Below are 19,047 nucleotides of genomic sequence, written 5' to 3'. Positions count from 1 at the left end.
CAATTTTGTGCATGTTTTAGAGATAACCTGGTGTCTTAGGAACAGTGTGGTAAGGTAGGAAGCTGGTTTGAAATAAAAGAAACTCTCTGCCTTACATAGTTTTGTGTGAGGGACTTGGTAAGAGTCAAGGCAAGCAAGATGAAATGAAGGAGCAGTAGCAAGTATTACTAAGTGTAATTACTATACATTGGATAGTCTCTGTTTCTGGTGATTGTTCTTCATTTGTCACACCTGACTTTACCACAAAATCAACAGACATATAGGTCTTTTTAATTGCAATTGTACAGTTTTTCCCTGCTGCCTGTGGTGCCAGACTTTTGTACTCCACACACTTTTTCATACTCGCAAATGTGTGAAAGGAAATCTGCAATGTTTAAGCAGAGCTGCCAGTTTTGGGAAGAAGTGACATAGTCTGTACTCTGCAAGTGTCTAATTATTTATTGCATTCTTCTCTCCCCTCATTGCCCAGTTTTCTCTTGCAAAACCAAGTCTTTCAAATGCCTCTTTCATTTTGCCTGTTCCTTTGGCTATCAGTAGGCAGATTCAGGTGTAGATGTCAGCTGTCCCTGCTCCTTCTGAGCCTGATCCCAGTGTCTTCTGTGTAGTTTCCTCTTATCCGTATTTCTGGGTATTCCCCAAATCCTTTCAGCATTATTCACTCTTAAATATGAATCATGGAGCTATCATCCAGTCTCTCAGTGCTGACATCAGACCTGCCCTGTGCAAAAATAACCAGTGTAAGTAGAGGAAACCAACCCCATCTTCACCTCCTCCTCAAAGAAAACTGTAGTTAGGCCTGGGCAGACAAATTCTTTTTAAATGTCACAAAAGAATTTCACAGGGGAAGCAGATATTATTATTCTTTATTATTATTCACATTTATTGTAATAGCATTATGGGTGCATAACACCACTGCATCACATGGGAAAAATAATTTGCTTTTGTAACTGACCTTTGCCAAACCTCTCCAAAAGAATTTCATAGATGCACCATAAGTTAACCTCCTGTAAGGACTACAGGGGAGGAAAAAAGGCAACACTTTTAATGTAGGACTTGAAACAAGCAAGAAGATTTGCTTCTTTTAGTTTCTCCTTGTACCCTGTTGTGGGTGCTGATAAAGGGAGACAGTTAAGGGAGCGAATTCCCATCAGAGGGAATGTACTCCATGGGTCTGTAAGGGCTCTGCTTCTCGGGAGTGGGTAGAGGAGGTGTATTCCCAAATCCCTCATGTGACCTCCATCAGCTCAGGGGTGCATGGTGGGTGGAGAAACTCCTTCTAAACAGAATTTCTCCCCTGTGCTTCCTCTGGAGTCCCACTGGTTTTACACTGAGCAATGTGATGAATCAGTGCAAACAAATACGTGAATAAACAAGCTTGGATATGCTTTGCAAGTGCTTCTCTGGCTTGCTACTCTTATGAGTCATTGTTCAATGCCATGGACTTCAGAACACTAAAAATAGCACAATGAATAGCCTCATGTGCGTGTTTCCCATCTTTTTTTGAGCTGTGATCTCACTGCCTGCAAAGTTATAACTATGGTATGCAGATATTAAAAAAAAAATAAATAAGTAGTACGCACATAATGGTCATAACCAGAACAAAACTACTGAGGGATGTGGGACATTTTGACAGGAAGCCTGAGTTTGCTAATCACCCATCAAATTGTATTTTCTGTGATAAACCTGACAGAAATGGTAAACCTCCAGTTTCTGCAGACTTTCCCACAGTGAGAAAGAAGGATGAAATCATGAAATAAAACTTTATCCTCTTTCTTCATGTTAATTCCCACCACTGAGCACCTTCTACCATCTTTGTCCTTCGTTTGACCACTGGAAGGTAGCCTATGTCATTTGCTGAATGAACAGGAGGCAAAATAGAAGTAGGGGCTTATTTCACTGATTTTATGCCTATTCCTGTATCCACTATGTGAATGCTATGGTTGCACCTACCCTTGGTGGTGAGTTTCAGGTCTCTCATGCTCTCCTGGCTCCACATCCTTGGATTTCCTTGCAGTCAGCCTTGGAGGCAGCACTCACTTGTGCCTTGTCTTGCTTAGCACCACAGCATGTAATCGTGCTGGGAATCAAAGTTTAATTTCAGAAATTTAATTTAAGGTATATAAATGGCACATAAAACCCCCTGGACATTGATTGGCTTTCATAAGTAAGTGTGGGTGATTATTGCAGTCTCCTGGGAGTTCTGCATCGAGTCCTAGCTCTGTTCGTATTGATTAGGTCACTAACAGGAGTGAAACCTGATCTACAGCCCCTCTCTTCCAAAACAGAGTTAAAACACTTGGGGAAAGCAGTGTGTGGAGGGAGCTCACATTGCCAGTTCAGAAAGCTACTGTAGTATTTAAATGTATTTATCTAAAGCTTGGTTCAGACTGACTATTTGAGAAGAAAAGCAGGAGGGACAGAAAGGACTGTGCTTGGACTAGATCCACCTCATCTACATTTGGGCTTAGACTCGCTGGCCATTTTTATACCCATTTTCCAAAACCTAAAGGATCTTGGACTGGGATTTTTGAATTTATTTAGGCATATCTTTTTGTGTTTCACTGTAGTGCTTGATATCAGTTTAATTTCTTTGAGAATGTTGCCTCTAGCCCTATTTATACATCTCAGTTTGAATCCGAGTAACATTTCCAAAAGCACCTGAGACGTGTAGACTGATGTGCGCTCACTTTGCAAATGATTGGAGCAGTTTAAAATCTTAGCATTACCTTGCTGCCCTGCTTAAGGTGCCAGTTTGTACAACAGAGCTGGTGGGCCAGGAAGGGTGGCCCAGCAGCTTCAAAGAGGATTCAGAAGCTTAAAATAAACCCTCCTCAGTGAAGTGAAGCTGTTGAACTCTTGACCTAAGGGTGCTCAGATGGTGACTTCTTGCACCACTCCACCTGCTGACATGGCAATGCCTTGGGTATGGACAACTTTCTGATTTCCCACCTGTTCATAAATCAGGTCAGCACCCCTGGGGAGAAATTATCCTCTGCTACCATGTACATACTACCTCTGGTCAGTTGTGCTAATGGATGATAGGGTGTTAGAAAATGTGGCAGAATCCAGGCCTGTGTGCCCCTCCCTAGGTCAGCTTCTCTGAGAAACAGTGCTGTAAATGGATGGAACCCTCCAGGAAAGGGTGGGTGCCTGTGCTGCAGAGCACACACTTTATACTTTTTCTTCCTCTTTTAGGTGTTGAACTTCAATATAAATAATTGAAAACTGCATTTTTAAGTGTCAGTAGAACAAAGACTCTGTAAGCTGCTTAATTGTCAGAAATAAGTAGCTGTGCTTTTTGCCTTTTTTGGAAAAACTCATGAAAAATGTTGGTTTTCTCTTAGACATTTGCACTAGTTCATGATTTAAAATCATGGAAGTGGCTTTGTGGCCTTTTGTTTTGCAGGGTTAATGTTTCTGCATTCAACTTCAGACATCAAATGTAAGCTATGAAATGTAAGCTGTCCTCTCCCCTTTGTTTGCAGGAACACCACCAAATACACATGTGAAAAAAACCAGTACAGCTTTGGTGGAAATACTAATGTATTTTATTCCTGTAAGATGTGGTCCCAGATATGACCACTGCTGGCTCTTGGTCATTTTGTGCTGGAAGAACTGAATCTTTTCATGTAGAGCTGTTGACAAAACTCCAGTGAGTTTGTCAAAAGCAATAGTGCCAATTTATTATTATATTGATCTACTTGTCAAGCTGAAGCCAGTGGGAGCTGCAGGTCTTTTTCTGCTGGGGTGAATGGCCCAATGGGTTTTAGAATCCAAGAGATTTTGTTGGGAGCCACTAAATTGTCCCAGCATTGCAGCTCAGTTGAATCACAGACATTCTCAACTTAAACTGCATTCTATTCTACAGCCTCATCTTTTCAAGATCATTTGACTTATTTGCATGTGCAAATTAGGCAGCATTCAGATAAACAGCATTTGTAGGTTAGAAAAAAAAAAAAGAGGAGGAAAAAGAGAATCATTTTGAAAATGTGTTGCTTGCTGAATGTATTATACCTCAAAAGGATGCTTATTTTAAATGGGAGAGCGGGATCCAAATTCCTTTATTTGTATTACTACTCACATTTTGGGTCAGTGGCACTGCAGACATTTTGAATAATTATATTTATTTTTTCCCTTTTTCTGCTGTCAGTTTTATTTGTGCTGATGTATAAAAATACCTGTGCACTGGCCTGGTTTTCCCTGTTGTCAACAGGCCATTCCCCTCACTAAGCTCAGTGTGCCTGCAAGGCGATAGAGGGTCAGAAACACCACAGGAGAACATGTACACTCAGTGCTGTTTGTACTGAATCTTCCAAAAAAACCACTCATCTCTTTTAGCTGATAAAAGACACTTTTGCAGGATCCTGCATTAAAAATTCCCTCCTTAGGAAGCCAGTTCACAGAGAGGAACTGGAGGTGAAGGGAGGAAGAATGTTTGGTTATCTCCAGCAGTGCCAGACTGGTTGTGACCAGCACTTCTGGTATGGTCAAAAAACTGCTGTTGTGGCTTTGTCATGGGAGTTAAATGGTGAGTGAAAAGTCAAACACAAGTGGGACAAACCCCTGGTCTTGGAGATGCTTTGTGTGAAGGTGGTGATCAGCTGCAGAACCAAAGCCTCTAGGAATTCATTGCAGCAGAGGATTCAGGCTTTGCTATTGCCCTGAATCCTCTGAGCCAGTAATTGCAGTGGCAGGAGCACCAGAGCTTTCAGATATGCAAGACTAAACACTGGATGTGGTCAGAACCTTCAAGTGTGGTAATTTCTCATTAGACCCACGCACTGACATTTTACAAAAGAGAGAAAACCTACAGAAAAACAAATGAGCACAGTTTCACTTTTTCCCCTCTAGGCTTCAAGCTGGGATAATTAAGCAAAAGGATACCAGGAGGCATGTGATGGTGTTGTTTGTTCTAGCCAGGTGTTGTCAGCCACAGTGCTCAGAGCCTCGGGCCATCAGCCACCGTTGTGTTGTTATTGCTGCACATTTCTGGGGCTGTGACAGGCAGCATCAACCAGAATATTCTGAATTAGCATTTCTCAACTTTGGGGTACCCCTTATCCCTCCTGTGAGGTGCATTGTTCTGGACTGAAGGACAACACTGCTGGACAGCCCCCAGATATTCTGCTGGATTTTCAATCATGCACATTTGTTGCTGATGCAAAAACATGTGAGAACTTCATATATGAAAAGTGTGACTTATTTTTAAGGGGATTTTTTTTTTTTTTTTCTGTAAGTAACAGGCCCTAGAGATTTGCTCCAGCTTTGGACTGTCACCTGCTTGTGTCACCTTCAGAAGCCTGTTCAGAGCCACTGTGCTTGGGCCAGTTGTGAGGTGCTCACAGGGGTCTGTGCCATGGGTAGTTTCAGGCAGAGTGCATTGCTCTTGTTGAGCTGGACAAGAACTTTAAACTCAAAGTCATGTATCAAGGACAGGTAATTCAGGAGACAGCCCTCCTGACACTGAACAAAGTGCAGGTCCTGATCTTGTGAAAGGCAGGAGCAGTTTAATCTGCTCCAGGGGCAGTGAACACAGACCTAACTACATTGCAGTCATGATTCTGCCCTCTCTTTCATATGCATAATTGTTAACTTGCCATGATGCAAATAAAGTATCTCCAGAGACCTAAAGGTACTTCTGTTTCAGGTGATAGTTCAGTGTGCAGTGGTGTTCACTACCCTCTGGTACTTACTCTTTTTTGTTCCAAAACCTTGGTTATTTTTCCTTTGTTTGTATGTTCTTCAAGTCACAAACTAATCTAATGGCAGGATGCCCAGGCTGTAAAAACACATGGTTGTTAACACATTTCATCCAAAAAACTGTAGTCCCTCAGCAGCTCATATTTATCAAATTTGAAGAATATGGTATGTTGTTATCCAGTTTTCTTTCAGAAATATTAAGCCCCAAATCCTGATTGATAAATTATTTTGGAACTTGTATCATCTGCCCTTCTTACATATGTCATCTCTCCTCTAAAGGAGCATCTGATGCTGTAAAATATTTTTTGTGGTTACTGATTTAAACAGCATCAACCAAACCAATAAAACTGGAGTAGCCTGTTCCTTGCTCTGAGCTTCAAATGACTGATTTCTGCTCTGGAATTCCCCCTTTACACAGTATATGGGACATAGGGGGTTTGCCCATCTTATTTCACATTAACTCCTTCCTATGGATGTGATCTTAAGAAGAGCAAACCAGCACGAAAATCTTAACTGCCTGCAAACTGCTTGACATCCTTCTCTATTGATATTTCTATTTGTTAAAAACAAATTAGAAAAGAGTGCAAGAGAAGAGAGCTGTTTAATAAATGAAACTGTTAGAGCTCTGAGGATGATTCATCTCAGGTACAATATTCAGGTACAATATTCATGGAACTGATCAGGATCCTTTTTGTGAGCAACAGCAACTAGATTTTCTTTTGTTGTTGTTTTGAGTATAGGTGAGATGAATTTCAATAAAGACTTCAGTACATCTAGAAGTTAAAATTCCATGCTCACTATAGCCCTTTGAATCAAATTCTACATCACAAAGGCATTGGGATCAAGGTTTTCTTCCTGACTTGTTTTATTTCTAGATTTTAAATTATGCAGATTTTTTAGGAATTTAGTGGAAGGTTCTAGCAGATCCTAGATTGGCAAGGGACTTGGTAAATGACCAAAGATATGTTGTAAGGTAATATGTAAAATGAGTCAACAGTTTTATCATATGGTTCATGTCTTCAGGTACGTGGAGTTTTGTGTGAGGATAGATTCATGTGCATACATATAAATATATATTTAAGGTTATTTATTCCTATTCCTTCTCTTTTTCTTTTACCTCCATGGTGGAATTATATTAGAAGATAAGTATTAGAATGTTCATTCGGTGTGTAAGCATATTGTTTTGTTTTTAATGGAGTAGATGGTCTTGTTTAGAATGATATGTGTTAACGCTCTCAGAGTTACTTAACTGGAGGAAAAACCACAATTCCCATGGCCACCCTAATTTTAGTGATTGGTGATTATTCAAAGTCCCCAGTTGAGATCCCAGGGAGCCTTTGTGCTTATTTTAAGAGCAGGAGACATGGGTGCAACAGGGGTTTCCACAATCCCTGGGAACTGCTGCACTGAGGTGTGAAGGGAGTTCAGAGGAACATGTGAGAGAAACAAATTGCAGGCACCCTGAAGTTTGGGGTGGTTGCAGGGTTTTTTGGGAGTTAGGAGAATAAAACTACATAAACCTTTTTCTGGACTATTATTCTGGAAGATATTTCTCCCCACACACTTCCCACTCCCTTTTCAGAATTAATTCCTATAAGAAAAGGCCACGTTTATGAGCAGTTCCAGTACCACTGCCAGGTAAGGGTTATAATTCTTGCTGGGAAGCACAGAGAGTGCTGCAGTATCGCAGAGACCACAGTGTGGCAACTGTGGACTTTTCAGAAACGTCTCCTGTCTGTGGGAGCAGGTCAGCTGCTGCTGCTGCACGGCTCAATTCCCACAGCAGTCAAATGTCTGCAGTAGGCAAGGAGGGGGCGAGAGAAAATGTCTCCTTTGGTTCTGAATTTCCTTGGAAGGGGAAAAGGGTTCTTTTGTTTTCCAGGTGTTTTTTTGTTGCTGTTGTTGACTGTCACAAATTTGCTGCTGCTTTATTTAATATGTTTGAGCAACAATCCTATTTGTACTTTGCAGTCGCACCAGAGATAGCAGTGAGCAGAATTCAATGCCTTGTATTAAGGATGGCCAATGAATATTTATGATAGACCTAGGGAGCCAGTAGTAAAAATGAAATCAGTATGATGCCACTAGATCCAAATCTTTGATCTCTGTTTTAAGAGAAAATACAATAAAGCAGGGGATAATGGACTCATTATAATGGAATGGTTAGTTATGGTTACTTAGGGCAGCGTGAATAGGTGGCATTACATAAACTGCTCTAGTCCAAGATTTACGATCCAGAAATGTGTTTCAGGCACTGAGTTTCTACAGAAAACATCAGTTTATGATATTGTTTTGGTTTAGTCAGTCCAAGAACAAAGAATTAAAGATAAATCCCTTTCAGATACCAGGATGGGGCATGCTTTTGCCTTACTAGGGACAGCAAAAGCACTAAGAACTTCAAGGCCCTTCTACCTGACCTCTTTCTGTGCTTCTGCTCCTCATCCATCACCCTGTGAGCAAGTAGAGGGAGGGCTGGGCATCACAGAGGGGTGGAAATTAGATTCCACTCCCCGCCCAGGCTGTCTTACCAGATACCAGGTGTGAGGGGACACTTGGGGTCATCAGGAGAGAGGGGACAGCTGCTGGTTTGGCATCACCAGGAGCACGCAGGGGTGGTGGCTGGAGATGTGTGCCACAGCTGGATGCACCCACCTCCACCAGGAGCAGGGAGAATCTCCTGCAGAGTGCTGAGACAGCTCCCAGGAAGCCTAATGAAGGAGCTGGTATTTGACAGGGACAGGGAGCAGGAGAGAGTGAGCTATTTTTCTTTTTAATGGTCGCAATTACTTGCTTAACACCCCTGCCACACCAAGCAAGATGCAGAGGAGGGCTGATTCCAGGCTGCAGATGAAAGCTGATCCTGAGGTCTCCGTCTAGCCAGGCAGGAGGAGGAAATGGAAACTCAGTGTTTTCTGATTAGTTTCAAACTGATGTAATTTCTAAGGGACTTCATCACTAATGACATCTGGCAAAGGATTAGTCTGTAATGTGGCCCATCTCCCCCTTCTCCCCCTTTTCAAGAAAAAGAAAATATATGCTATATTGAACTTCGGAAAACAGCTATTAAGCAACCACAGTTACCGCTTCTGATAGGATTTTTTTTTTTCTTTTTGGTCTGATGAGGATTTTACCCAGCATGTTTGGCCTTGGAGGAGTGCCTGGATGGTATTGCCAGCTGGAATTGTCAGAGCTGCTTTGTCTTCTGTCCCAGGAAAACAGAAGCCTGGCAGGCAGTCACTCTCGCTCTTATTTCATATCCCTGCTTAGTCAGAGTTGCCAGCCCCAAGCACTGAAAACCCTGAGTCAGGCCACAAACAAATCACGAGATTTGGCTTGAAAATCATGAGATTTTAAATTACAAATAGGTTATTTGGGATTTCTCTGAGTCTTTAAAGTGTCTGTTCTTCTGATTTTATTGTACAGATCCCAGAGTTTGAAGTATGCTTTGTTGAATTACGCATGTGTTTATTTACTGAAATAAAAGCCAGGTTCATTTATGGTTACCTGACCTCTGGAGTTTGTGGGAAAAAGACCAGAATACTCAGAGCTCCCATGAGGGCATCCTTTTTGCTGCCAGGGGTGCCAGTGAGAGGCTGACTGCTGGCCCTCAGCTGGCTCAGCTGGGGCACAGGGAAATGTGCTCAGCAGGGTGGGACCATTGTTGGTAACTCCAGATACAGACCCGTCACTGGGGGCTGGGGACAGGGCCTTGTCACTCTGAAAATTTCTTTTGGCAGACTTGTTCAAAACATTTTGTCCCCAGTTATTGAGCAGTTACACCAGTAAAGTCTCCTTAAATTCCTTTTTCCTGCAAGCTTTCTACCCTTCCTTCCCCCACTTATTTTTTTACTACTTTTCTCCTCTTTCTTGCAAAAAACTTGATTTTTTGACTCCTTAGCTGTCCTACAGTAGCATTTGTGTCCCATTAGCCCTCCATCTAGTAGGGCTAGGTACCAGTCTGCCTGTCTCTGCTGCAAAAGAAATTTATATAAACTTGACTCTCAGGTCTTCCAGTTTTAAGACTCCTTACTGCTTCCAGAGGAACAACAAGCTTCCCTTGAACCAGGTGTTTTCTCAGCTGTGACCAGTTTGAGGTTCCCAGCTCTAAGGTTCCTCCCAGGCTGCTCTACTGGGTGCAGTTCAGCATTTTAAGAAACCAAACTCTTCTAAATATACAAATATTTGACTGTGGCTCTCTAAAAATGAAAATCTTTGCATTTAAACAAATGCTGAAAGCCCTGCATATCGTTGGGAAGTTCTTTAACAGTTTTTTTAAACATTTTTGAAAAAATGTTCCTGAAGAATAGATTGTGCAGCCTGAGTATTCTTAAATTTGCAAGGAGACCCACTTAACTAGGTTGCTTTTGTAGGCAGAAGATGTTAACAGTGGTAATTCACTGCTAGCAATAAAGTGGGGGCTGGTCAGTAAATTCACCCAGAATGGCATAGAGGATTGTTCTGGTTATATGTCACAGTCTTTCTTAAATTTGTCCTGGTTGTTGCTGGCTCTTTGTTGTAGTAATGATAATTCTCACAATAAAACCAACCATAAAGGACTTAGAAGGGGCTGTTTGAAAAATGGAAGTTGAACCATTTCTTCTTTTCCTTCCCATTTAAGTATTCTTACAGCAAATTACATCATGCCTGGGAAACCTCAGATTTTATTGTTGGAGTTTGGATTTTTGTTCTGTGTGGGGAAATGTTTTCATGAAGAAAAAACCCGAAACAACCCAAAACATCAGTGAGAGCAGCAAATTTAGGAGATTACTTAGAGTTGGGGTGTGCTTAGACAGAAATGAGTAATTTGTACTGCAGAAATCTGGGCAAAGTGGTTCCTATTTGTGCCTGTGCAGGGCATCAGGTGAGAGCAGTGCTGGCTGTGCATGGGCACAGGGCTGGGAGGTGGCAGCTGAACTGGCTCCTCCTGGAGTCCCACCTGATGCTCAGCCAGGGTGTTGAGAAGGGTTTGCTGTCCCCAGTGTGGTCTGCAGGGAGCCACTTGACTTAGATGAAGCTGTTTATATAAAGGGATTATTTCCATATATGCTATACTGAAAGAGCTTGTTTTAACTCAGTAACAAATTCTAGCACATTGGCTACTTTAAATGCAGGTCTTTTACTCCCTTTTTAAAAAAATAAAAAAGCAAAAAAAATTTTAAGAACCCCAAGAAATCAACTGTTTGATATATACTTTAATTCACCATGTATTTAACCTATTTTTTAAACTATAAACAATCTGAAACTAAAGAAAATATTCTTTTGTCTCTTTAAACTTTCTCTTTCCTATTTTTGCACATACTTTTTCCTTTTTCTCTGTTTTTTTTCCTGATTTTTAGCTGAAGAAAGACTTTATTTGGGAGCAGGAAAGGAAATGTTGCTGGAATGATGTTCTCTTTTGATCTACCCCACAGTTTATGGCTTCTGTGTCTTAAGTTCAGTACTTTGATCACTATCTGTCTGTTTTGCTGCTAAGCTATTCAGTGTGATTTTACTATTGAGCCAGCTGGGGCTCTGCCCCCTGCAAGAACCGTGAGGTAGTAAAATCAGAGTAAATTAAAAGAGTTTTCTCAAACCTCTTCTGCATGATTCTCAACTCTTGAATTTGCAGCTGAAAAGCAGCTGCTTTCTTGCCCCTGCCGATGCCGTGCCGGTCCAGCTCCATCTTCCAGCAGGGGCCTCCAGAGCCACAGGAGGTGGCAAAGCAGCACCAGGCAGCTGCAGCCCTGCACAAAGGGGCTCTTTCACACACGTTCCTGCTAGGAAAGCACATGTGCAGCTAAAACAAGTTCCACTGCCCATCTGACTTGAGCAACAGCCACCCTGGGGAAGCTGTCTTTTTATTTTATCTTATTTTTTCCCCTGAGATTGGTCAACAGACATATTGCCCTAATGCTTGTTTCTGACTCGGTGAGCGCAGTGTTTAGGCCCAGAACTTTGGTAATTCTAGATTTTTTGGTGGTGGGGAGGGTTGCTGAAGGACAGAGGAAGGGAACTGAGGTTCCCCCTGCCAGGCTACTTGAGCACAGCGTTGCCTCTTGCCCTGAGCTTGCTGCACAGGGAGGCACCACCACCACAGGCACGTGTCAGTGCAGCACAGGGAACTTTTAAGTAGCACAAGCTCACTCCCATTTCGGGCTCCTCTCCAGAGGACTGAGTGACTCACCTTGAGAGAAGTTCTCTCTGAAAGTGGAAGCAGGACTTTGCATATGACAGTGCAGAACCTTGCAGGTTGGCAGGGTGCCCATCTTCTCCTCCCTAAATCAAGGAGCGTACTCCTGGGCTTTGTGAATGAGGGATTTGTTGGGGGAAAAAATGGCATGAAATCTAAAAAAAAAAAAAATAAAAAAAAAATATATTAATTTATTAGGCTTGGCTTACTGTGTAAATTTTTGTTCTGAAGTTGGCTTCTATTGGAAAAAAACATGCTTTTAGAAATTTGCTGAAACGTTGGCATACATAAAAGAATCTGCTTCTTGAGTTGTACAGACTCCAGAGACTTTTCCTGCTGTGTTGGCCAACTTGATTTGCAATGCCTGTTCTCCTGCAGGAGGATTTCTGGGTCAAGGTGGCTCCAAAAATCTGCAACCCAAGGGGGTGATCCAACAAAAGACAAAGCAGAAGAGCTTTTATGGAGCCCCTCCCCTAAAAACGTGCCGGGCACACAGGTACTGCTGCCCAGCGCGGGTGGGGTGGCTACCAGCTTCCAAGGCAGCGAGATGGATGTTGTTTAGGAGACCTGGGGCATCCCACACACCTGTGACCCGTGGCTGTCACATCTGTGCAAATGTTTATATCTGTCAATACCTGTGGGGATGCAAACCTGCACACGGTGACACTGGGAGGGACCCACTTCCCTGGAGGGCATCTGGCTTTGGCACGGGGAGGAGCATGTTTTACCCCCAACAGCCAATATATATATCCATTATCAAGTACCACCTTGTCTTGTTTGCAGAAAATCCCTCCAGATGACACTGGAGGCATTTCAAAACCCTGGACGCGTTCCTGTGTCACTGGACGAGCTCCAGAGGTTCCTTGCAGCCCTAACAATCCCGGGATTGTGTGAGTGATCAGTGTGGTGACCACGCGTTGGACAGGAGGGGCTCCAGCCCTCCTCACACGTGTCAGGAGGTGATTTGGGTGAGAGCCCTGGCAGTAGGACGGACAGAGCGGTGTCCCAGCCGTGTCCCAGCCGTGTCCCAGCCGTGTCCCAGCCGTGTCCCAGCCGCGTCCCAGCCGTGCCCCGGGGCCGCTCCTGTGCCGGGGGGATGCGGGCGAGTGCAAGGCGCCGGCTTCCACCTTTCAGAGCGGCCCCGGTGCTGTAATCGCCTTTGGCCGGGCAGCGATTTTCCGAGCTGTTTGTGCATGTGACCGCGGCGCATGTGAGCGGCGCTGCCGGGGGAGGCGCGGGCGCTGTTATGTAATGGGCGCAGCGTCTGGCTCCGAGCGGCGGCCCGAGCCCGCGGGGAGCGCGGCCCCGCCGCCGGGGGCCGGGGAATGGCTCCCGAGCTTCCTGCGGGGCTGCATTTGCATGGAGCACGCATCCCCTGCGCCGCCCGAGGGAGCCGGCAATTGCGCCTTATGTAACGCGGCGGGAGCGGCTCCGGGGGAGCGAGCCCCGGCTGCATCCCCTCTGCCCCGCCTCGCCGCGAGAGCGTGAACAGCGATGGATTTATTAACCTGCCCCTCTCCCGCCTTGCCGCCGCCGCCTCGGGAAGGCAGGCAGCAGAGGAGCCTCCCCGTATCGGGGGATGCGGGGCTTGGCAGAGGATGCAGGAGTGCAGGTGGCCTGTGAGGAGTACCCATAAATTAGTGTGTGACTCTCCCCGGTGGCATTGCATTGAGGTGCCTGCGTGAAGCTGCAGATGTTCTTGCCATCTACCTCTCACCTTTTATCCAGGCCTCTGATAAAAAAAAAAAAAAAAAAAAAAAGAAAAATTTAAAAAAAAAAAAAAATTAAAAAAAAGGTCCTGTGACTGTGGGGATGAAAAAAACCCACCAAATGTGGAGCTTTAAATTTAAGTAATAATTTTTATTGATAGCCATCTGAAGAACACATTGACATAACAGAGCCGAAAGACAAGTGCATCCCCATCCCTACCCTGCGGCATTCACCATTTCTCCACAGTACCATTTGAAATCCCATCTTTCCTCCTCTGATGGAAGCTAATGCTCATTGTCTTACCCTTGAAAAGAATAATAGTGCTGCCCAGAAGCTGTGAAGAAACCAAACCCTCCAAAATTTTGAGCTGTATTAAATCTCCCCTACTTTCTAAGGGTCAGAATATACTGCTTACAGGCAGTCTGATTGCATGGCAGTTAAAATATTTTCCTCTTAAACATTTCCCCTGCCAGCACTACCATGAGGAAATAGCCATTTTTAAGGCTGTGCTTGCAACAAACTCCAGTGCTGTTTGATAAGATCAGATGTACTGGTTGTGCGTCTGGGGAATATTCAACAAATAATATCACTTTATATGATACAGATTCTATTATCCTGTATTTATTGTATTTCTAAGAAGAAGTTATTGGAGTTGTTTTTGTATTAATAAGCATCACAAAATGGTATTTTGTTTTGGTGGTTGAGAGGTTTTTTTCTTCCCTTCTGTTGCTTTTCCTCTATTCTTTCTCTTCACCTCTCTATATACAGCAGACCCATGTTTAAATATACAATGTTATGTATAGTTACATAACCCTGTCTTGCAAAGTGCTGAAAAATGATCCCTGGCTTTATCTTCTGAGTATTTTTTAAAAGTAACAGGTTTTGTGTATAATCTAGCACAGTCAAAATAGAGGGAGGCATGCTGCTGCTACATAAGGATCATTTTCCACAAATCAGAACAAAAAAATAATAGAAATTATACCCCAACAAATATAATACGCTGTGCTTTTGCTAGCCAGTGAGTCTTAAAACCAGAGAGTAGAAATGTGTTTGCTAACGAGTGGATACTGAGTTGATTTAATGAGTTGGTGATGCAGTTGGTGACTGCTCATTACCATCAGAGAATTTAACTTGCTGCAGCAACTCAGAGAATAAATGAGTACAGCTCAGACTGGACTGTGTTGTGAGCAAAATGAGAACTTTTCCTCTCTGCAGCTTTAGCAGTCTGTGGTTTTTCCTGCTTCCTATCAGCCATGCTGAGCTGTGTTTCAGGTCCTTTAACCATCCATTGCTGATCCCTCCAAGGATGGGTATGGAAGTGGTGCCAGACTCTGCCTTTCATGAACAGGGGAAGTAAGGTTACCAGTTTACCAGACAGGTAAGCAGATTCAAAGTCTCGACAGCTGGAGATTACCACCAGGCCTCCTCTCAGAATTAAGGGCTGTTCTTCTCCCAGGGTGTGGAGAGGGAATATTAGGACTCTGGTTATCATCTAACAGGCGTTACCAGAGATAAAGGAGCTCCAAAGGCGTGGAAAGCTCTTACTACAGCTTGAGTAGGTCAGGTTGCTTATGAACAAAAGCACGACAGGAGTCCTGCTGGACTCTGCCAGTGCTAAAAGTGTTTGACTGGTCAAATGGAATCACCTTATTCAGGTACCACTTATGGAAAGAAAACAGCAAAACTCTTCTCATTCTCTAGCCCACATTTTATTTGGCTTCATTCCTTAAATACCAATGTGCCCTCAGAACTGTGGATTACTAGATACTACAGAAGCACAGCACATAAATAATGACATTTGTTTTATTTTGGCATTGTTAGAAAATCAGTGTCCCTGTAGGGTATAAATACAGTAGAAGAGGGTTTGTGTTTGCACTTCAAGACAAAAGTTCTTTATGCTTAAAATATACAGTTTCAGAGAAAACTGATTATTTTTTTACCCTTCTTGGTGCAGAGTTTTAGAATCTGGTTCTGATTGTCTGGGCTTTGCTGCTATTGCCTGATTTTAACATGGCTCTGGAACTCAGAGATGTAGGCAGTAAAACTTTAAAACTGTGTTGAGTTTTGGAAATGTTCACCTGTTTAAAAAAAAAAAGAAAGCCAGCCTACAGAGAATTTTAAAAATAGCCCAAGTCCTCCTGGAATTCAATTACAGATGCCTGCCAGCTGCTTCCCCTGCCCGGGACACGCATTTTAGTTTCTCTGTTCCTCTGGATGTTCTGTGCAGGGGAACAGCCCGTGTGACATGACTGATGAACAGAGAGATTGGAGAGAGAGGTGCTGGGTATGGCCCCCTGCCATCCTTCCATCCCACCTGCTGCTTGGGCCGTCCTTTCATAGTCACGATTTGAGCTGTGCGATTGTTGTACAATGTGGATGCCGGCTGTGCGGCCACTGCTGGGACTGGCACTTTATTCTCATGCTATGTGCAATGACTTTTTCAAAAGCTTTTTATTTAGCCCCTGTAGCACTGCGTCTTAAAAAAAAAAAAAAATTATAAGAATCCTGTCTTCTTGAATCTGTATTCTGTCTGAGTTCACAGGCACACATTATGTCCCCCATTTGCTAAAACACCAAAGTGCAGTCCCTCAGCTAAACTGCAGGCTTCATTTACCCTGGAAATATATGTAGATTGTAATAGTTTTGCCTATAAGTGCCCATGCTGGATTCTCCCATAATATGGACCTTGCCCTTAAGGAGTTGTTTCTAAACTTGTGGTGTAGGATCAAAATAAAAAAAAATAAAATAAAAAATTAAAAAATAAAAAAAAGGAAAACACCAAGTCTCTGCTTACTTATTAAATTACATGGACTGTCTTTTGTTGCACATCATCTTTTTTTCTTGGTCTGGTTGGAGATGATTCAGCTGTCCAGTTGCAGGAGAACATTTTCCAGCAATGTAGTTTGGATGTAATCCTCTTTCTGGTATTGTCCTGTTTTCCCCCCATAGGCTGTCTGTGTGTGCCCATCTGTGTGTGGTAGTGACAGGAGCTTTCCACCCAGTCTGGCTGTCTGCAGGATCTCACTGGTTCTGTGCTGCCTTGCTCTCTTGGGTATCGTTTGACTCTTTGATTGGGAAGAATATGGTTTGAGGGTTTGTGGCAGAAATTCATTTACTAATTCATAGGGGAGGGAAGTGGGGGACGAGAGGAGAGGGAAGGGAAATAATTCTTTGGTACAGAACAACAATCCTCCAAGGACATAGTTACAATTTTTCTTGTTAAAGTACAACATGTTTGTTTTCAAATCGTGTAGAAAATGCAGTGATTCTGTGGCTTAGGCTGTTGCCTACTTAGCACACTGCCATGCTGCAGATACAGCTGTTCTGAGCTGGGCAGTCCCTGTTTGATGTCTGCTCCCACTGATTTCACGTGACAATTCTTATTCACAGGTCTTCACATAGTATGATATGGCTGCTTGAGGGCTGGAGATATGAACGCCTTGTTTGGGATTTCTCTGTGATTTTTAATTTTGATGGCGCAGATATCCCAGCAGAACTGACTTTAATTAAGAACCTGATCCATACCTCTTAGATTTAATGATGGGAAGTGCCTGCTTACAGTGTGCAGTGCTGCCCTGCCTTAGGGATCTCTAGGCTAGCTCCAGATTTACCCATTTCATGAATTAGTTTCACAAGCAGAATTTTGCAGCTTCCCTTTCTGATGCTGTCTTGTTTTCTGAGGCTCCCCTCCATAGTGATGCATAGATGCACCCACAGCCTCTTATGAACAGAGGTCAGATTTGGTGTTAAAATCTAGCAGTTCTTTGCTGTTTGATATGTAGATTTTTTATTATTATTTTTTTTTCATCCTAAGATTTTAAGTAAGGCTAAAGGTCAATGCTTCCAACTTTTATTTTTAATGGAAGCTGATACCTGTGTGATAAAAGTGACAAAACTGATGTCTGAGAAGCAGAAGCACACACAGCAAGTCCCTGGAGCTGACAGATTTCAAAGGGGTGTATCTGGTTGTGTAAGCCACTAGCTTGGATGGTTTGATGTAATGCTGTTTCCAGACACTGTGGGGATTGCATGTGCCAGTGCTGGGTGTTGCCAGACAGAAACCACAGCAATTCACCCTCAACATAATTACCACCTACAGCAAGGCTAGCAGCTTTTAAATGAGGAGGAGTGGGATTCTTTAGCTAGGAAAACACTAAGGAGTTTATGTCTTCCTGTAAATCCACTTAATCTCTTCATTAGAAGGGCAAGAAATAGTGACAAACCTCAGCCAACACTGTGTATAATGAAGTATTTTTAAAATACTCGCTTTGATATTAAACTGTGGCACAGTGAGAATCCAGAAGAATCAGGTGGCGTTTCTTGCAGCTCATACAGTATTAGCAGTGGTTTTGGACATGCAGCACATTTCTGTTACATGGGAGGCTTTAATGTGCATTTTGAGTACTTTGTTTCCCTGTCTCTGGATACTAAAATTAATAATATTGTAAGTATAGCTCTAGCCACTTATAGGCCTCTTTTGGATGGTTGTTTGCTTAAAATACACAGCAACATTGTTAGAGGGGAAAATACCAAGTTAAAAATTTGTATTTAATTCTTTGCTTCCTTTTCCTGCCTCCTTTACTAATTCCTCTCATTAACAGATTGAGAAACAAGTTGTCTTACAACTGTAGAGGTTGTTTGTGTGTGGATGTAGGGGGTTTGTATCCTTCATGGAGTGCAGACATGCAAAGACAGATGCTTGGGATTTGGTTGTTTCGCAGTGCTGGTAGGAATAACAGATCAGGGGAATGTAAGGTGCCTTCCTTTGCACCTGATCCAAATCCCATTAAAGCCAGTAAAAAGATTTCTAATGTTATTAGAGCTATGATGGGATCACTCCAGCTGCACTTTCCTCATTCCCTTGCAGCTATAGCATTGCTTGTTCAGTGTTCCCAGTGGGATCAGTCGGAGCAAGCAGGAAGTTTTGCACCCTTGCCCACTGGGAAACTGGTGTTTACTGGTTTAAAGGTTTCCCAGTCATTGCACCTGCTCCTGATCATTACAAAACTTGTGTAGCTGTAGTAGAAATGCTGATGGGAAGAGCTGCAAGGGGACCTGAGCAACCACAGCGCTCTCAAACAAGCCAAGTGGGCCTTTGGTGCTGTGTTATTTAAAATCTGCCTACCTGGTTTGCAGATAGAATCAATTACTTTGCCATTTATGTGATCTGTATTATTCGTTCTTGTAATTATGGGCACAAAGCCTGATATTGAAAAAGTGGTCTCTTGTGGCACGGGTCTAGGGTTTCAGTCATTTGGATGAGCCCCTTTTGATTTGTGCCATGAAGGCTGAAAGATGGTTCTGTGCTGGCGAAAACTCAGGGTGCCTTCAGTGCAAAATTAATTACAGTGTAGGGGAATTCACCCACTGCCAAAAATATTTGACAGAGCATGAAAGGAGTCCAGTTTTCTCTGTTAGGTATGTCTGCAAAATGCTGGAGGGGTACCTGCTGTTTGCTTATGAAACAC

At 43.1% G+C, this 19,047-nt stretch overlaps 1 protein-coding gene across 13 annotated transcripts in view; it reads left to right on the top strand.

Moving 5' to 3' along the window:
- Positions 1–19,047, top strand: part of ITPR2 (inositol 1,4,5-trisphosphate receptor type 2) — a 259,828-nt gene that overhangs the window by 148,092 nt on the left and 92,689 nt on the right. The gene's annotated exons all lie outside the window — the stretch shown is intronic.

The sequence above is a fragment of the Cyanistes caeruleus genome, chromosome 4 (assembly GCF_971803275.1).
Source record: "Cyanistes caeruleus chromosome 4, bCyaCae1.hap1.1, whole genome shotgun sequence".
Lineage (NCBI taxonomy): Eukaryota > Metazoa > Chordata > Aves > Passeriformes > Paridae > Cyanistes > Cyanistes caeruleus.
This window is presented reverse-complemented; position numbering and strand designations above follow the sequence as displayed.